Here is a 17,162-nt window from a genome sequence, read left to right on the forward strand (position 1 = left end):
GGGAGAACGGAGGCGGCCTGATTCAACAAAACTCGGTGTCCTTAGCAGTTAAGATATAATAATAATTGCAGGCCCCTCCTTCAGTAAAGACCCTAACGTAGGTAAGGGTCCTGTGTCATTGCCAGCTCACTGTGACCATCTGAACCCAATTAAACAATATATATGCAAAGAGCAAAGCATCTTTCTATGAAATTCCTATTGTTATGCATATGCAGGTCTGAACGAAACATATTATTTTCAACAAAGCCAGTTGCTGGATGAAATATTGGATGTTTTTGTGACATACCGGTAAAAGGTACCAGCATGTATAGTCTGTAGTCATGCTTCAAAGCAACCTTCATAAAGCTTTATAGACCCCATAACATTATTGATACGTTAATCAGTCTTACACATTACATCATTTTTGTTCAAGGGGTTATTTTTATGATGGTAATACATCTTTGGGAAGGTTCGGAGGTTTTATGTATTAGTGATAGAAACATTACATGTATATTATTATATAACCTTCATTTTATATAGGTAACATCTTATTGTTTCCCAGATCTTCCAGATGCAAAATACATCTCTCTGCTAAAGGGGCTAAAACGTATTAATATTTAATTTCTGTATAACCCCAGCCAACAGCCAGGGTTAAAAGAAGGAAGTCATGGGCTGCTTCTGCAGTTTAGCACCGTGACTTCTGTCTCTACAAACTTTTAAAACATCAAGTACTAAAAGATCAGCCTAGTTTAGAATATTACAGTGGGTCTCAGGTTATCCTTTATTAAAAATACGTATGGAAGAGCAAAAAGTACTCCTCATTATAATTTAATTAGACAGACTTGCAGTTTCAAAAAGTACAACAATGTTGCAAGGTTAAAAGACACACAGTTAAAAGTAAAAGAGAAGAGAAAGGGTACAAAGGAAAATGTGTATATTAGAGTCCACAATTCCATGTACACCTCAACCCCCTTATAACGCTGTGCTCGGGTCCAAAGAATAACATCGCGTTATAAGCGGATCGCGTTAGAAATAATGTACCATTGTATGCATTGTACAATAAAGTATTTAAGACACCAATAATCGTGTTGTAAAGTATTCATAAATACGCAAATTGGGAGCCACGCTTGCATCGCGCTATAAGCGGATTCGCGTTGTGACGGATCGCGCTATAACGGGGTTGAGCTGTAGAACAGTATCTTATACTTTATACTTATGCTGTGTGAAAAATATATACAGTGAGGAGCTCTTTTAATTCTTTTCAATATAGGTTTGCAAATCTCAGGGGTACCAATTGCACCTTTGTAAATGGAGAGAAAAATATCTCACAATGTGCTCAAAATAATGTAAGAAAGGCGCCCGTAATTAACACAGCGCAGACAGGATGACGCATTTAACCCAGCACTTAATCTCATCCCACATGTGGGTGCAAAGGGTCTGCTCACAATCTTGGAACATAATGGTAAAAAGACAGATTGTCCAACGATATCCATAACAGCAGCAAGGAGAAAAATTTAAAAAAATATATATATATATATATATATATATATATATATCAACCCTTTGGGTGCGCTGAGACATAGGTACTATGTTATGGGGTGTGGCATCCAGAGGTATCATAATATAGTAGCTACTTAAAAAAAATGCCTGCTCGTTTTTCTAGGGGAGATCGCATCCACGCAGGATGTAAAGAGGACTCCTCCCCCTCTATTCTGTCATCAGGGACAGAGCGATCGCGTGACCCCTTTGGAGAAGCGGTCACGTGACCGTGTATGCTGGACGGGCCGTGGCACTCAGAGGGTTAAGTGTTATAAAATAACACTGTGGCGGCACCTTGAAAAGCCCCAATTTTCCCTTGTAAATCAGAGCGCATGAATTGTATCTGTGTGTGTTCAGTAAATGCCACACGCCATCCTGAACCCTGCTCAATAATTGCTTTATTTCAGCGTTAATCATTTCCAAGCCATTTAAGCTCGAGTTAAGCAAATTATTTATATTCCTAGTTGCAATTAAGCTCTGAATAACGTCCTGTGAAGTAATCGTACCTGTTTTCATTTGTGGTACGTGGTGTATTATGGCGCTGCTTCAGGAATGAATGGCTGTTTGATAAAGCAGGGTGATTGTCTGTCGCTTGCAAATTAGCTTGTGCTCACACACAATGTAACACGAAACAAGATGCGGCATTTCAGCATGCTGCAGCACACTGAGATTTTCAACAAAAAGGACATAAAAGGCATTCTGTCATCGTAATGGTGCAGGTAATTTTCAGCATTCATTCATAAATCAGAAAGCAGCATATAATTCTATTAAATAGTTTTTCCCACTGAATAATTTCAGGGAGAAGGTAAAACCTATCCCAAATGGATAATTATTTTAGCATTTGTCAGCAAAATGTCTCGGGCAACATGCAGTTAGGTGATAGTCTTTGCATAATATGACAATCGTCAATGTACCTGGACAATGTCACTGGAAAACGGTGTATGGAATGTCACTTGGAAGTATGGTATACTTCATGCAAATGACCTACATAACGTCATTCAGACAGAGATACAACGCACACTGTTGGTGTTCTGCCGACTCTTAATCACATGTGATACAAAGTAATAAGAGGAAAATACTATTTTACAGCTACCGGGCTTCTGTACCAGGGGAAAGGGAGCATGTGTCTTTTCTTTTTGTGCAGTGTTTTGTAGTGCATGAGAATAAACGTTTCCAGTGGATAAAGCAAACAATCGCAGTAAGCATTAGTCAGATATTGAGGCCCCGTTCTGAACCAATAAAACGGGGCATGCAGAATGTAAATTAAAAGGGGTTATGCTGCACTCCACAATGAAAAGATAAATACATACAATTTACCAGTGCTGCTGGTTCAAGGAGGTACCTGTCAGGTATATTCCAAGGTAATACTCAGGAAAGAAGGATCCAACGCTCTACGGATTTCTGAATAAAGAAAATGTATTGGGCCACACAACGTTTCGACCAATAAGTCTTTCTCAGTCACTTGACAAACGTTGTGTGGCACAATACATTTTGTTTATTCAGAAATCCGTAGAGAGTTGGATCCTTCTTCCCTGAGCATGCAGAATGTAGGCAGGGAAGTCATTAGTTAGCTATTTTTCTCTTTGCTGGTATTGCTGAAATGAACAACTGTGGATGCACAGCAACAGCGGCTGCTGATTTCAGACTTGGAAGAGCATTAATTGATGTAAATATCCAGATACATTACACAATGACAGCACCTGAGCAGCAAAAAAATAAATAAATACAGAACAAAGGAAGCGAGTGATGCAATCCCAGAGAGAATATGGTTTCTCTAACAAGGAGGAAGCCTGCCTTTTAAAGTTGGCACAAATATTAGGATCCTCAGTTGTCACTTTCTTCTCACATTTATTCTGAATGAATACAATCCATCCATCAGCCCTTAAAGAGTTTCCTAACAGTACATTGACCTTGAATGCTACACATTGATTTTCAGTAACGCATCACAAATAGGGTCGTTACAGTCACCCAGCAGTGGATGTGATCGGGAGCACATTTCTAAAATTCCAATACTGTGCCACCTGCCCATGATGATGGATCGTTCTTCTGTTCCCCATCAATCCTCACCTGGCTCTGAAGACGGAGACACCTGTATGAAATTCATCATTCCATACAGCACGAGACAAAACAAGCAGAGACAACTTGAGCTCTTCAGCAATCTTATGGGCTTATTTAGAGATCACTGCAGGGCTGCAGTACCAAGCAGCTGTGGGCTGCAAAACCTTCTGATAATATACTTATAATGCTTAATATTCTCATATAGCTCAGCTGTCTGTTGTAAGCAGGCAATATTACTACATAATCAACATACCAAATCTATTGAGATTATGGGACATTAGGGCACCTAGATACTGCCAGAAAGTGTCTTATAGGATAACCCTGCTTAGGAAGTGCACAATGTGTGTACACACCAGCACCTAAAGCCCTATAACACATCTCTCCTGCTGCAGCGTAAAGTAACAAACATGTATAGCTTTTGGGCAAATCCCCAACTTTTCTATTCTAGTGGATATTTTATGTGTATTAGGCTAATCAAAATGTAAAAATAAGATATATATCTAATTTTATCTTTCCTTGCAAAATAGCCTAATGAAAGATAGAGACAGATGTAGCGGACATTACTGAACTTGCGGGCGTGATAACCTCGCCCCTTTTTCGAACACGTCTAAGTCCGAGCTTATAGTGTCGGAGTTGCTGCATGCGCGCCCATCAAGCACACTTCAGTAATTGGCTATGGCAGTTACCCCAGCGCCCGCACGCCTGCAAGCGAAGAGGCGCGTTGACGCGGCAGCGCTTTGAGAAGACAATAAATGTTGTCTTCTCAGGTGGCTGCCGCGTGACGTCAGCGTCACGTGAGCTGGTTCAGCCAATGAGCTTCGTGACGCCCCTGCCACGCCCCCTCATCGCCGCCAGCACTATGAGCAGGGATCGCTCGCGCTGCAGCCCCGCAAATAGGGAAGGAGCTCACACTCGCGCTAGCAAGCGGCGTGTATAATCTGTGCCTAATGCTGTTTAATGTCGCCTGCGGCTGACGCGTTATGTCTGTCCCAGGGGCAACAATGGCTGCTGTATCTGTGTGTAAGGGATGGCATTATGCACTATATGTTCCAGACCAATTTGTCTATGAGAACTACAGATTGTTAGTTTGTATCCGTTTCTCAGCAGCGTCCAATGTTGTGATGGTTAAATATTCTTTCGCCCCTCTTCTCGCCAAGCCCTTTTTTTTTTTTTAACCCTTTCGGTTGTGTCATCTTCACACTAAGATAAACATTTGGTTGACTAATGATCCAATGCTGTTGGTATGACTTGTAAATAGACATTGTCACACGTAATGACGAGGTGCGGCATGCGATTCTAAGCATGGATCATTTGTTGCCACATTGTTTAGTGAAAGCTTCCCCGGCATTAACCCTCTCCCCGAGTTTTACATGTAACAGTTTATTACGGAATATATTCCGGGAGACACCCTGAAAGGTAACCTATCATGAGCAATTAGTTCAAGATTGAGTGAGAGATAAAAACTGCTCATTTACAGAGGATAAACCTCACTCAATTAGGATGATTGTGTCTCTAAATCTCTGTATAGCCCTGAGCATGAAAATAAGAGAAACTGTTGATAGAAAAGCAGATACAAGCACAAGGGGGTTGTTGTGTGTTGTCATGTCCTTTTGTGTAACAATGTTGCATGCATTGCACCACATTTTTACTGCACTACTATCTAAAGCAGGAGTGGCCACCTCCAGTCCTCAAGAGCTACCAACACGTCAGGTTTTCAGGATATCCCTGCTTCAGCACAATGATTGAGCCACTGATTGACCCATCTGCGCTGAAGCAGGGATATCCTCAAAACCTGGCCTGTGGTGGCTTTGAGGACTCGAGTTGGCCACCGCTGATCTAAAGTAACCCATCCATTTTTCCCCCTGGCCTATCTGATTTAAATGACTTTAGCCAATGCCAATAAATAGTCTTACACTTTGATCAATGAGTATATTTTCCAAAGAGGCAGATTACAAGATGTGTTCTTTGACCTGCTTCCTACATGCCTGTGTGCCAGTCTGTAAGCTGAGAACCTTTTCATGTTGGGAGATAAAGTCAGTGCAGGACTCATTTGTACTTTCAAGTTCTGAGTAGTTTATCTGTTCGGAGATAGCCAAGACAGAGGTTTTACATCAATGATTATTAGTAAAGCTTAGGAAGCCTACCCTATATAGATATGTCAATCTCAAAACCATGTGTTGTTCTCAGGATTATGACCTAATTACGTAACCCATTTAGTGAGACACGATTAAGCCAATGATAGTGTCACTGTGCAAGAGCTCAGTAAACACCTCTGCTTGGTTATCGTGTGCTGTTCTGCGCGACGGTTTCTTACCAGAGATCTATACAGCTATGTCCAGGAGCTGACCCATGAGAAGTCACATGTACCTGGCTCTCCTGCCCAAAGTGTCATTGTAATTTGTATTGCAGAACGTAGCAGTCACCAGAAATGATCTCCCGGGAAAGCAGTCTGTAAAGTGTTGCTCTGGGGAAAGAGATGTGTGTAAAATGCTCAGCTGCCCTGTTAACCCCTTCACTGAACTATTCGCTATGACACTGTTATAGCCCCAAATGACACATCGGTTCCCTAATTAACGGAAGTGAATTCAACTAGATTGTGAGCTCTTCGGGGCAGGGGCTTCTTTTCCTAAATGTTACTTTTATGTCTGAAGCACTTCTTCCCTTTATGTGTGACTTGTATTATTTGTTATTTATATGATTATCACCTGTATTACGGCTGTGAAGTGCTATTTACATTAATGGCGCTATATAAATAAAGATACAGTATACATACAGCACATGTTAATAGCATTTTGTAGATAAATTATGTATTATGTATGTGTTCATTTAGCTGCTCTGTTCAGATAATCTGCAAATTTGCATGTCTGTAAACCAACAATATTTAGTGATTGGGTATTCATTCTCAAGGGACTATTCACATATACCAATATATATAGAGGCTGCCTTCACTTAATTTCATGATATGTTGCCTCGTTGCACCATTAAAATAAGGAAGGTGGCTAACAGAGCTTGTCATATCTACATTTTTCTTCAGTATTCTTTCTATAAAGGAGGCTAACAAGGATTCTTCACGTAGTCCTAGGATGTCAGATTTAGCAGCCAAGTCAGGCATCAATAAATTACCCGGACATATAGCACTTCATCAAATACCTCAGCCTCCTATCTCAGGCTTGGAAGCCTTCATGAATCACCTCACATGCCCAGTAAATCTGCTTGTAATCCTCTGAGAAATACAACTCAATTGGAAGACAAGTTTATTTTTCAGGCATATTTTGTGTCAAGTTTTACTAGCACATAGATGGTTTAACCGCGTCAACTCACTAGCTGACTTTCACATGCATAATTTTGATTTAACGCTTATTAACCCAAGATATACTCTAAAATAATTTTGTATGTGACTACCCCCTGTATGTATCTTATTTATATCACTAGTTTGGAAATGTCTTTTATACCCACCTCTCCAATCCTTCCTGGTTCGCATATTAAAATTCTCTAGCCTTTTTTGATAGGTTTTCTTTCATGGGAATCATGCACCATTTGTGTTCCTCTTCTTTGAAACATCTTTACATTTGATGCCCAATGAACTGTAGCATTGTCATCTTTCTGTTGGAAATATTTACTTCTATGCAGCCCAACACTCTAACTGGCGTCTCCACTGCATAATTACATTACTTCAAGTCTCCCTCTTCTGCCCTATTCAACATGATGTGAAGCCATCTTCCTCGTGTTGGAGAAGAGACAAAGCTCTATTCATGGGACTAAAATCTTCTCCAGCACTGGGAAGATGGTTTTTACGGAATATTTGATGTCAGCAAATGTCCAACAAAATAAAACATTTTGCCTAGAACATCTAATTGTAAATAATTCAATCTTAGAGGTCATCAGATATGAATCCCCGAGTCCCTTTCCCTCTTCTGGTTGACAGAAATATACCCGTAACCATGTATTTTTGCATAGTTTTGCATTACTTCACACTAAAGTGCAGACAACCAGAATGGTTTAATCTTTAATAATTAATCTGTTTCACCAACTCACATGCAGCGTATTCATGAACAGTAATAAGAGTAATGGTATTTTGACTCTTACACAAAATGTAGCTCTAAATTTGATGCCTCCTCTAACTGGACGTGTCACTTTATCATCAACCCTCTTTTATCCTTTCTGCTTTCTTTCCCTTGCTCACTTTTCCCATCTGCCTTTTTCTTATCTCCAGTCTCTTTCTTCTTTAGCCATGGGTTCCACATGGTGCACCAGCCCCTGGCTCAGGTAAACAGGTGAGAAATCCGTATGTAGATCTTGTGTCTTGCAGTTCAACAGAGTTCTTAAAGCCATTCATACCTTGGCTGTAGCACGTATGTCAATAGCAAAGACAAATATATACAAGCAAAATTAAACACTAGAACGGTAAGATCTTGAATTGACCTGTATCACAGTTTGCATACGTTATCAGCAGTTGTAAACCAAGCTGTTAAAATCGTTTGCAAATATTCTGATCCCTTTACCCATTGCAGACAAATGATAGCTTAATGTCCTAATGAATAACAGCAAAATCACCAGAATCTTCCTTCACAATGTAGGAAACTAATTTGTTTGTTTTTTTAAGAAAAACTGTTCAAAAGTAAAGTCAGACAAAAAGGACACAGTATCATTTTTATGTTGTATAAAAGTAAGAATTAATTCAAATAATATATGCTCTAGATTGGAAACAAGCTCATTTGGTAGCTGGGATATTGAAACTGAGGATTGTTCAGTGACTTTCAAATTAAAATGAGTATGTTCACATGAACACGTATTCTCATGTTTGATGCCAGACTGGTCTTGACATTTTGCCTACTTCACTTTTTTACATGGTCATTATAAAGTAGGAAGAAGTGCTTTGGAAACTACCAGTCCACTTTAACACAATTACAATAATTGTTGAAAACAGTTGCAGCTCCAGTGACTTAGCGTTCCATTGTACAATACACCCGTTTGTGTAACATACCTGCAAACATTCTAATAGATTTGTTAAAGATCTATGAGTAACCAGTCAATACACTCAATGTTTGAAAGCTCACAAACTGTATACAGGTAGTCCTCGCTTTCCGACGTTCCGCTTTCCGTCTGATGCGTTTTCCGACGGCGCATAATGCAGTCCAAAAACGCATTAGCCGCCGGTTTCGCGTATCCAACAGAAACCGCCGCCGGTTAACATGGGTCCCGCTTTCCGACGGTCTGCTGTCCGACGCGGGTTTGCAGAACGCATTCTGTTGGAAAAGCGAAGACTGCCTGTACTACAATTACTATTCTGTAAGAATATTTATACTCGTTCCCGCAGGGATATTTTGTAAAAACTTTGAATCATCTCTACAAAAGACATACTGTAAGGAGACAGTTGGAAGAATCCTCATACACGCACAGACGCAAGTTTACTCCAATAACTGCTTATATGTTATATATGTCTAAATTGTAGTCAACAATTGAGTGTTGATGCAAATGGCATGCAGGATCCTGGCGTTATTTTTAGCTACTAAATCTGCTGTCTCATAATTACTGATGGCAGAAAATGCATTCATGAGTTATCTTGAGGGCAATAAATTCTGACATTGCTTTGTTTTGTCCCTAAAGCTAATCTTCTGAGACTATTTTAGCAGGAAAAGCTTAAAAGTTCACATTCTACAAACAAACACATTTTGCAACAAGATCTTCTAGACTTTACCTGTCTATGCAAACACTGATAAGCAGTTTTTAGTTCACAGATATAACAGATATAACTCGAATGCATACTGTGTTTTCTTTCCTGTTTTCTTTCAATTTAGACGTTCTTCAACCCACTTGTAAATGTATTTCTTATGTGAGGTGGGGGGAAAAAGAAGAATGACAATGAAATAATATTGTAGGAACAAGCAGAGCACAGAGAGTACACACAAAAAGGCATTATATTCAGCTGCTGTGGGAGAAAAGTGCTCAGCAAGAAGGCTTCAATGGGATTTCATTCAAGCAGCTTTTGAAACAACAAAACAGATCATTAGCCGGTGAGAGAGCTTTGCATTTCTATGTGTCCGTTAGGTGTTTTGCTCTATATCTGAGAATAAATGCACCTTCCATGGCGGAGAAACCTGATACCGATTTGAGAGCAACACATGGCATAACCGTCAGCAGCGGGGAAATGGTGATGGGTAGTACGGAGCACTATTACATTTGATTTCCATCCTAAACATTCACCCTCTAATCAGAATGGAATCTATTTAAAAAAGGAACCTCTCTGCTATAAAATAATGTTGTTTTTTTCCCCCTTCTGTAGTGATGCAGTGGACGCAACCCCGTGTAGAATGTCAACGGCACAAGTCTCTGTCATGTAGGGTTTACAACCTAATTCTTGATGTCAAGGCCACAGGGAACTAAAGTCACTTTACCCAAGGCCGCAAAAAGAGGATAGTGGCGGCATGTGAGCCAGAGTTAATGGGGCGTCTGGGTCCGCACGCACGGATCGGCGATCTTACCGTTTAGATAACCTGTCCCACGGTGTGCCATTACCGCCCCCGTCAGTCGGTCTGTTTTCACAGAATGAATACACAATAAGCTTTCTACAACAGTCTGTCCTGGCCATTTTTGGACAAATATCTCCATTGAAGTCAATGGGGATTTTCGCCCGAAAATAGCCCCGATCGGCACTACCACAGATTAATGAATAACCCCCTAACAATAACCCCAGCATTCAAGTACAGCCGCACTACTTCTTAATTCCATTGCAAAAGTGTTAACGTGGATTGTCAACTGAAGTTACACAAACAATCCAGACAATTCCTAACCAATAATGTGATCATCAGTGGGGGGCAGATTTTGCCCATTGTACTAGATTATTATATTCCAGGGGTGCTCAACTCCAGTCCTCAAGACCCCCCCAACAGGTCAGGTTTTAAGGATATCCTTGCTTCAGCACAGATGGCTCAATCAGTCCCTGCTTCAGCACAGGATGCTCAATCAGTCACTGCTTCAGCACAGGTGGCTCAATCATGAGCCACTGATGGAGACACCTACCCGAAAGCTAGGATATCCTTAAAAACTGACGCGTTGGGGGGCCTTGAGGACTGGAATTGAGCACCCTGTACTATTCAGCTGAGCGCTGTACGCTGTGTAATTATGAAGTAACGCAGGCTTGTGGAGCTGTTGAGACGTGAATGTGTGTTTCTTATTTCCCCCAATAACGTAGTTGGATATCTGTGATCAATGAAGATCTAAGACTTATTCTCATATTTGACACATGACTTCTACTGAATGGATGTGTTTTATTTTTTTAAATAAAAGGTGATTCAGGGGGTTCTATGACCTTTACAATACAACAGTGTCACCTAATCTGCACTTTTCGAAAAGTCCCCTCGCCAGCACTAGCCAGAGTAGGAGAAAAAGCATGACATGTCTTTGCAATGGTACTAAGCAGGCATCCCACCCATTATTGCCAAAAGCCCCTATACCGTCAGAGGGCACTGCCATGCATTGAATGTTTGTATATAGGCAACTCCTTTTTTTAAAATCATATTACGGCAAGTCTCTGAAAACACCTTTTTGGGACAACGACTCCCTCTTCCCAGTATACGTATGTTTTTGAACAAAATCGAAGAGGTTGCGATGCACCACCAAAAATGAAGAAGGAGGGTAGCTTGGATACAAAAATAGCTTTAATAGATCATGGGCATGTAGACGTCTACATGCCTATGATCTATTAAAGCTATTTTTGTATACAAGCTACCCTCCTTCTTCATTTTCGGTGGTGCATCGCAACCTCTTCGATTTTGTTCATCCATACCCGCGGACAGCACACCGGAGGACATCGATCAGGCCTGGAAGTCAACAAATCATAAGGTATATTGACTATGTGCAGTAATAGTCATTTGCCTGGATGGAGAAGACATATGGATGTCTAGGGGAGTGTTTACAAGTCAGAATCTTAAGGATATATGGGAATACTTTTACCCCATTCATCTCCCTGAAGGCCGCCCATTCTGATATGAGTGGGGCCAGGTAGGTGTTATCCTATTGTGTTACTATACTGGACACCCCTGAATATATACTCAACATACACATTTATGGGCCTGATCTTATCCAATTCTATAAGAAGTTGTTCAAGTCTAAGGAGACCTCGCCAGTCTCTTATTGCTAGGAATATTTTGAAGCCCCAGGTTCCACTGAACTTTCTATACTTATATTGTTGATGCATCTATCCCTGCTTTGCATTATACTCTCCTGTGTTATGTCTTATTTAATACCTAAGCAAAGTGCAAGGTATGCTGTGGTACGATGTAAATACTCTTACTGTAAATACTCTTACATAAATACCAAGGTTACAATGTCTTCTTTATCAGTGTCGGTGTTTACGTGTGTCGTGTCTCACGTTTTACACTACCTGCCGCACACACGCACTCGGTACTGAGTTGACCCTATATAATAATATGACTTTCTTTCTAGTGGCATCACACCATGGACAGGTGCGCAAGATGCATTCCCAGCCACCCAGACCACAACACTGACCGCTACGCTGTACCGTGCCGCCCACCGCCTGCCCCCCCCTGCAGACGGCCGCCACTCTGGCTGGGCCCTGCTACGGCCGCATGACCCGCACCTCGGGCAGTAACACGCCAGGCTCGTCCAGCCTCACCCCTCTGGACAGGATGCCTTCCCAGCTATCCAGACCGCCACACTATCCACAATGCTGCACCGCGCACCACCAGCATTCCAAACATTTATACATTATGGTAAAGTCTGTGTCAATCTGTAATGTACTTCATTATGTTACCATAACAGGCTAGCCAATAGCACAGCTTGTGTATATCGAAAACTGAGTGAGGTAAAGGAATTAGGTTTTGTATTGCAGCAAACTAGCCTCTAGCTTTCTGGGTTTATTACTCCAGAATAATTCCCTCTGGAAAAATGTAGGTAAAAATTGGCCATAATATGTTTCCACAAGACCAGACGTGCCTTCTATTTGAAATCACACTGCCCCCAACTATATATTAGCGAATGCCAATGTACCATATACTTGGCTTACTAAAGCATTTATTCGCCGAGTTGAGAATCTAAGATGTGTAATCAATAAGATGTAAACCCAGTATTTTGATATTATATGTACAGTTATATATATTTACACCTTGCTCTCTCGCCCTAGTTATCAGTTTCATTAGCTGACATGAACTCCTGTATAATGCCATGCGCCTGCCACCCTTGTGAGGAGCCGCCATTGTGAGGAGCCGCCATTGTGAGGAGCCGCCCTTGTGAGGAGCCGCCCTTGTGAAGAGCGCCCTTGTGAGGAGCGCCCTTGTGAGGAGCCACCCTTGTGAGGAGCGCCCTTGTGATGAGCCGCCCTTGTGAGGAGCCGCCCTTGTGAAGAGCGCCCTTGTGAGGAGCGCCCTTGTGAAGAGCGCCCTTGTGAGGAGCGCCCTTGTGAGGAGCCGCCCTTGTGAGGAGCGCCCTTGTGAGGAGCTGCCCTTGTGAGGAGCCGCCCTTGTGAGGAGCCGCCCTTGCTCCGTGACTGAATCACATAAGCCCAGTTGAGATTTCTCCATTAGGCAGACGCACCGGCCTCCCCGTAACTGCAGCCCACGCCTGCCTCGTGCACTTACCCGCTATATTCCTGCAGCCCTTCCAGGGATCTCACAATGTTGATTTGGTACAACACCCCCCGATACTTCATTGTTCCTGATGTTTCACAGCATGGGATAGCGCATAACATGACAATGGAATCAGATATACTATGTGTAAGATGGAAAGTGATTACCACCCCTGCGAGGGTCCTGTACTATTCCGTGTGTGAATCACCTGCCCCCAAGGGAAATGTCTTCATTATGCAAAGACAGCAGCCCCCCCATGCAGCGGGGGCCCATGTGCCTCCCCTCACACCAGTGGGGGCCCAAGTGTCACCCTCACACTACAGTGCGGGACCATGTGCAGCCCCTCACCCCATAGGAGGACCTTGTGTAGCCTCCCACCCCAGCAGGGGCTGGGGGGGGGCATTGTCCCCTCACCACCCCAGTTATCAGTTTTAATAGATGAAATCATGCATAATGCCACATGACTTCTTTCGTCACGTGTGTGTGTAATGAAACCAGAAGAGGGGAAATTGGCTGATTGCTCAATGAGACATCCCAGCTGAAATAAACAAGAAATATTCAACCATTGTAATCAACTACACAGCAGATTTACCGTGTTAACAATCGTGCTTCAATGTCGCCACCAGTGACGTTTCCAACCCCTCTGTAAAAGGAACACTGCAGGTGAATCCCAAACCCTCCATGTTACATTTAGCAAGGTAACCCCTTCACTTTACTCACCGCACCCATAGACTGCCTAATACCCGGCGTTTACACCCCATCTGACACCGCTATTTTATGCCCCATAAAATGATAACCTTCCGCATTGCCCACCTCAAACGAAGTACAATAATAAGGCATGGTGAGGGGTAGGAAGAGTAGCTATGTTGCAAGCTTGTTTAGCTGCTTTCTAGCCCCCCTATGCCGCTTGCCCCCTCATGTTAAACCGCTAACCGTGCTCCCTGGAACAGCAGACATTCTACCTTCATGTAAACTGTATGTACTGTATAACCCTTTCCAGTCATTTTAATTCTGTGTTGGTAACCATGTTTATGTCATTATAGCTCTGTGCCCAAGACATTCTTGCACACGAGAGGCAACTCAATGTATCACTCCTTGGTAAACACTTCTTAAATAAATAAATCAACCCTTTCAAGGTGGCCGGCCCTCGGTAAAAGTGGCTAATAACGCCAAATGGTTCCCTTTCCAAAATAACTTCGGATTTTCTGTCTATACCAGCAAACCCTTGCCACGGCAAATTCTCCCACTGCAGACTTCCATGGGCCAGACCCAGCTGTTGACTGCCACGTGATCGCCTCTAGTGCCGCCCCACTCAGCCCCTGCGTGTCTTGGGGGCTGGGGAGCGCAACCAACAGTGTGACATTAAACCCCCAAAACCCAATCCCTCTTCTGCAGTGGCCTGTTGCATGCCCCACCCGCAGACTAGTGGCCACACAAGAGGACACATAGCCAAGGCCCCAAAGTTTAGGCGAGAGAAGGCTATAATACACTCTGCTCTGCAAACAGGCCGTGCTCCCGCTTTAAGTAGCCCACCTGTAGCCCCTCCACCAGCTAGGGTAGGTGAGGTGGTGGGCCAGAGAGGCAGAGACTAGCCCCCCGGTCAGGAGGCCCTCCGCCGATTGCTAGGGGGGCCGCTGTCTATAAGTTGTTTTGTAATAATAGCTAAATGCTTTTGGAAGAGGAAACGGTAAATAAATAATGTTACTTAACTGCAGATATCCTTTCCCCTGTGTATAAGAGGCAAATGCCACTCATTTATATGTGGTTTTCTACCTATTGCTCAATTAAGCCAAATATGCTTCTATTATATATTATCCAACAGCTCAGTTGGCACCAAATCCAGCCCCCTGCTCTCTGCAATCATTTCCTGACTTTCTCATGGTAACTTGATGCTTCTAAGTAAGCTGATAAGTATTAGACAGATTGTTTTAAAATAACTCCAGCAGCATCTGAATGTATTTACATACATGATACGGCCTTCATATAAACACAGCTGCATGCAGAAAGCTAATTCAATGATATTTTAGGAAGTTCAGCCAATGGTTCCACTGTAATAAACGCAGGTCACTGAAGCAGTAATCTCATTTCTGAACGCTGCATGGATGCACAGGGAAAGCCATGGTAAAAATGCAGCCCCTGTACCTAAAGCAATAGGTGATAAGGTGACAGTAGCACAGATCATAATACAGACAGCAAACTCATGTATTCTTTGAAGGGTGCCTGTAATGGTCCAATAGAGAGTTCGACATAGGTATAGTTGTACATTAAAGTAGTACTTGCAAGCCTCTTCTTCAGCTGTAGCATACAGTATGCATGAAGAAGCTACCCTACATCTATACAGAACGATTAAATTGGTCCATTAAAAGAAGCCTACAGTAACCTCCCCTCCCCCCCCCTTCCTCGCCCATTCCCAAGGGCGGTGTGCAAAATGAGAATTCCTGATGGACATTGGTGGCTGGAAAAACTGCAAAAATATCAACGTTCCAAAAACATATTTAGCCAAAGTTTGTGAGGAAAGGGTCAAGTTAACCATTATACAGGACACATCCAAGGACACATCCATTATACAGGACACACGCAAGAAGGAACCGGCGCTCCAGAAGTCCTCATACAAAAGAAAAAAGGAATTTTAATCCACACAGATCAACGTTTCGGTCAAACACACTGACCTTTGTCAAGTTTAGCGTTATAGTCATAAAAACAAAAATGCCCATTTTGCCCAGCTAATGACCAAACAGCATTGGTGCAAACGTGTGGCCTGGACACATTAGCATGGCAAGCTGGGACACATTCACACACTTCTGCTCTCCCTGACCTTTTACTAGAAACCTTCGTTACAACGTCAGTCAGTAAGGCTCGTGCTGTTGGTCCTGCTAAAAATAAGTCAGTTATAGACCAGTTTGTCAGCTTCTTCTCCTGGAGACAGAGACCCACAATGCATTGCTCTTGATGCTCTTAGGCTGCGCTTATAGTGCCGGCGACGGTGACGTCAGGTTGCGGTCGCTGGAAAAATCAAATTGAGACGACTTCCAGCGATCGCGACCAAGCCGTCGCATTGCGCTTACTATACGCGCACGCGACGGCGGCAATGCATTTGTTTTGCCGCAACGTCGTATCACTGTCGCCATCGCCGGCACTATAAGCGCAGCCTTATGGGTTAGTCCCTCATATTTGCTTGTTTACTATGTTTTTATTTTCCATCATGCTCTTTAAACTCAGCCAGTTTCAAGGAGGAAGTGCTGTGAAATATCTTTTTCGTAATGCTGTCATTGTGAATTTTCTAAGAAATACCTTACAATTAATTTGTGCAGAGTGCTGCAGTATTCAGATCTCCTTTAGATGCAATCACTAACTATCCCCTACATCCAGGAGTGGGCAACTCCAGTCTTCAAGGGCCACCAACAGGGCAGGTTTTCAGGATATCCCTGCTTCAGCACAGGTGGCTCAGTCAATGGCTGTGCAGAAGCAGGGATATTTTTTACAAATTACCAAGAGTGATCACAAAAAGGATTCCCACTAATTTGCACGCAGCCTAAATATTAAGGTTGAGCTGTGATAACTACCTCCTATGTTATCAGAAGCAGGGATATCCTGAAAACCTGACCTGTTGATGGCCCTTGAGGACTGGAGTGGGCCACCCCCTGCCCTAAGGAAACCAGGAAGTATAGTACAGGATGGTTGCTGGAATTGGTAATCTTACGCCTAAACTCCAAAAGCTCTAAAACAAACGTTAAAAACTGTTAAACAGGCATTATCAATGGTAGTCAAGGTGTTAACAGGCATGAATGTTTTGAAAATAGAAATGAAATCTATGTTGCTATATGGTACATAGGTGGTTAAATTAGAGGCAGGGAGAAGTGCTTTTGATTTTATTCGGGTCTGTTTAAATAATTTTCCTCTTCAGGAAATGAAAAAAAAACATGGAATCATTTGCCAATAATGGTAACAATGTCTCCTCAACCTCTTCTGTAATGATGGTGCCTTGTCCAGTATTCCGGGCAA

General features: G+C 42.5%; 1 long non-coding RNA gene across 1 annotated transcript in view; it reads left to right on the forward strand.

Annotated features, from left to right (window-relative positions):
* The window catches only part of LOC142470226 (uncharacterized), a 55,038-nt gene extending 39,665 nt beyond the window's left edge, over positions 1-15,373 (forward strand). The window contains exon 3 of the long non-coding RNA XR_012789239.1: positions 12,022-15,373. This is a non-coding gene — a long non-coding RNA (uncharacterized LOC142470226). The remainder of the gene's footprint in view (positions 1-12,021) is intronic.
* Positions 15,374-17,162: the final 1,789 nt, after the last annotated feature.

The sequence above is a fragment of the Ascaphus truei genome, chromosome 19 (genome assembly GCF_040206685.1).
Source record: "Ascaphus truei isolate aAscTru1 chromosome 19, aAscTru1.hap1, whole genome shotgun sequence".
NCBI lineage: Eukaryota > Metazoa > Chordata > Amphibia > Anura > Ascaphidae > Ascaphus > Ascaphus truei.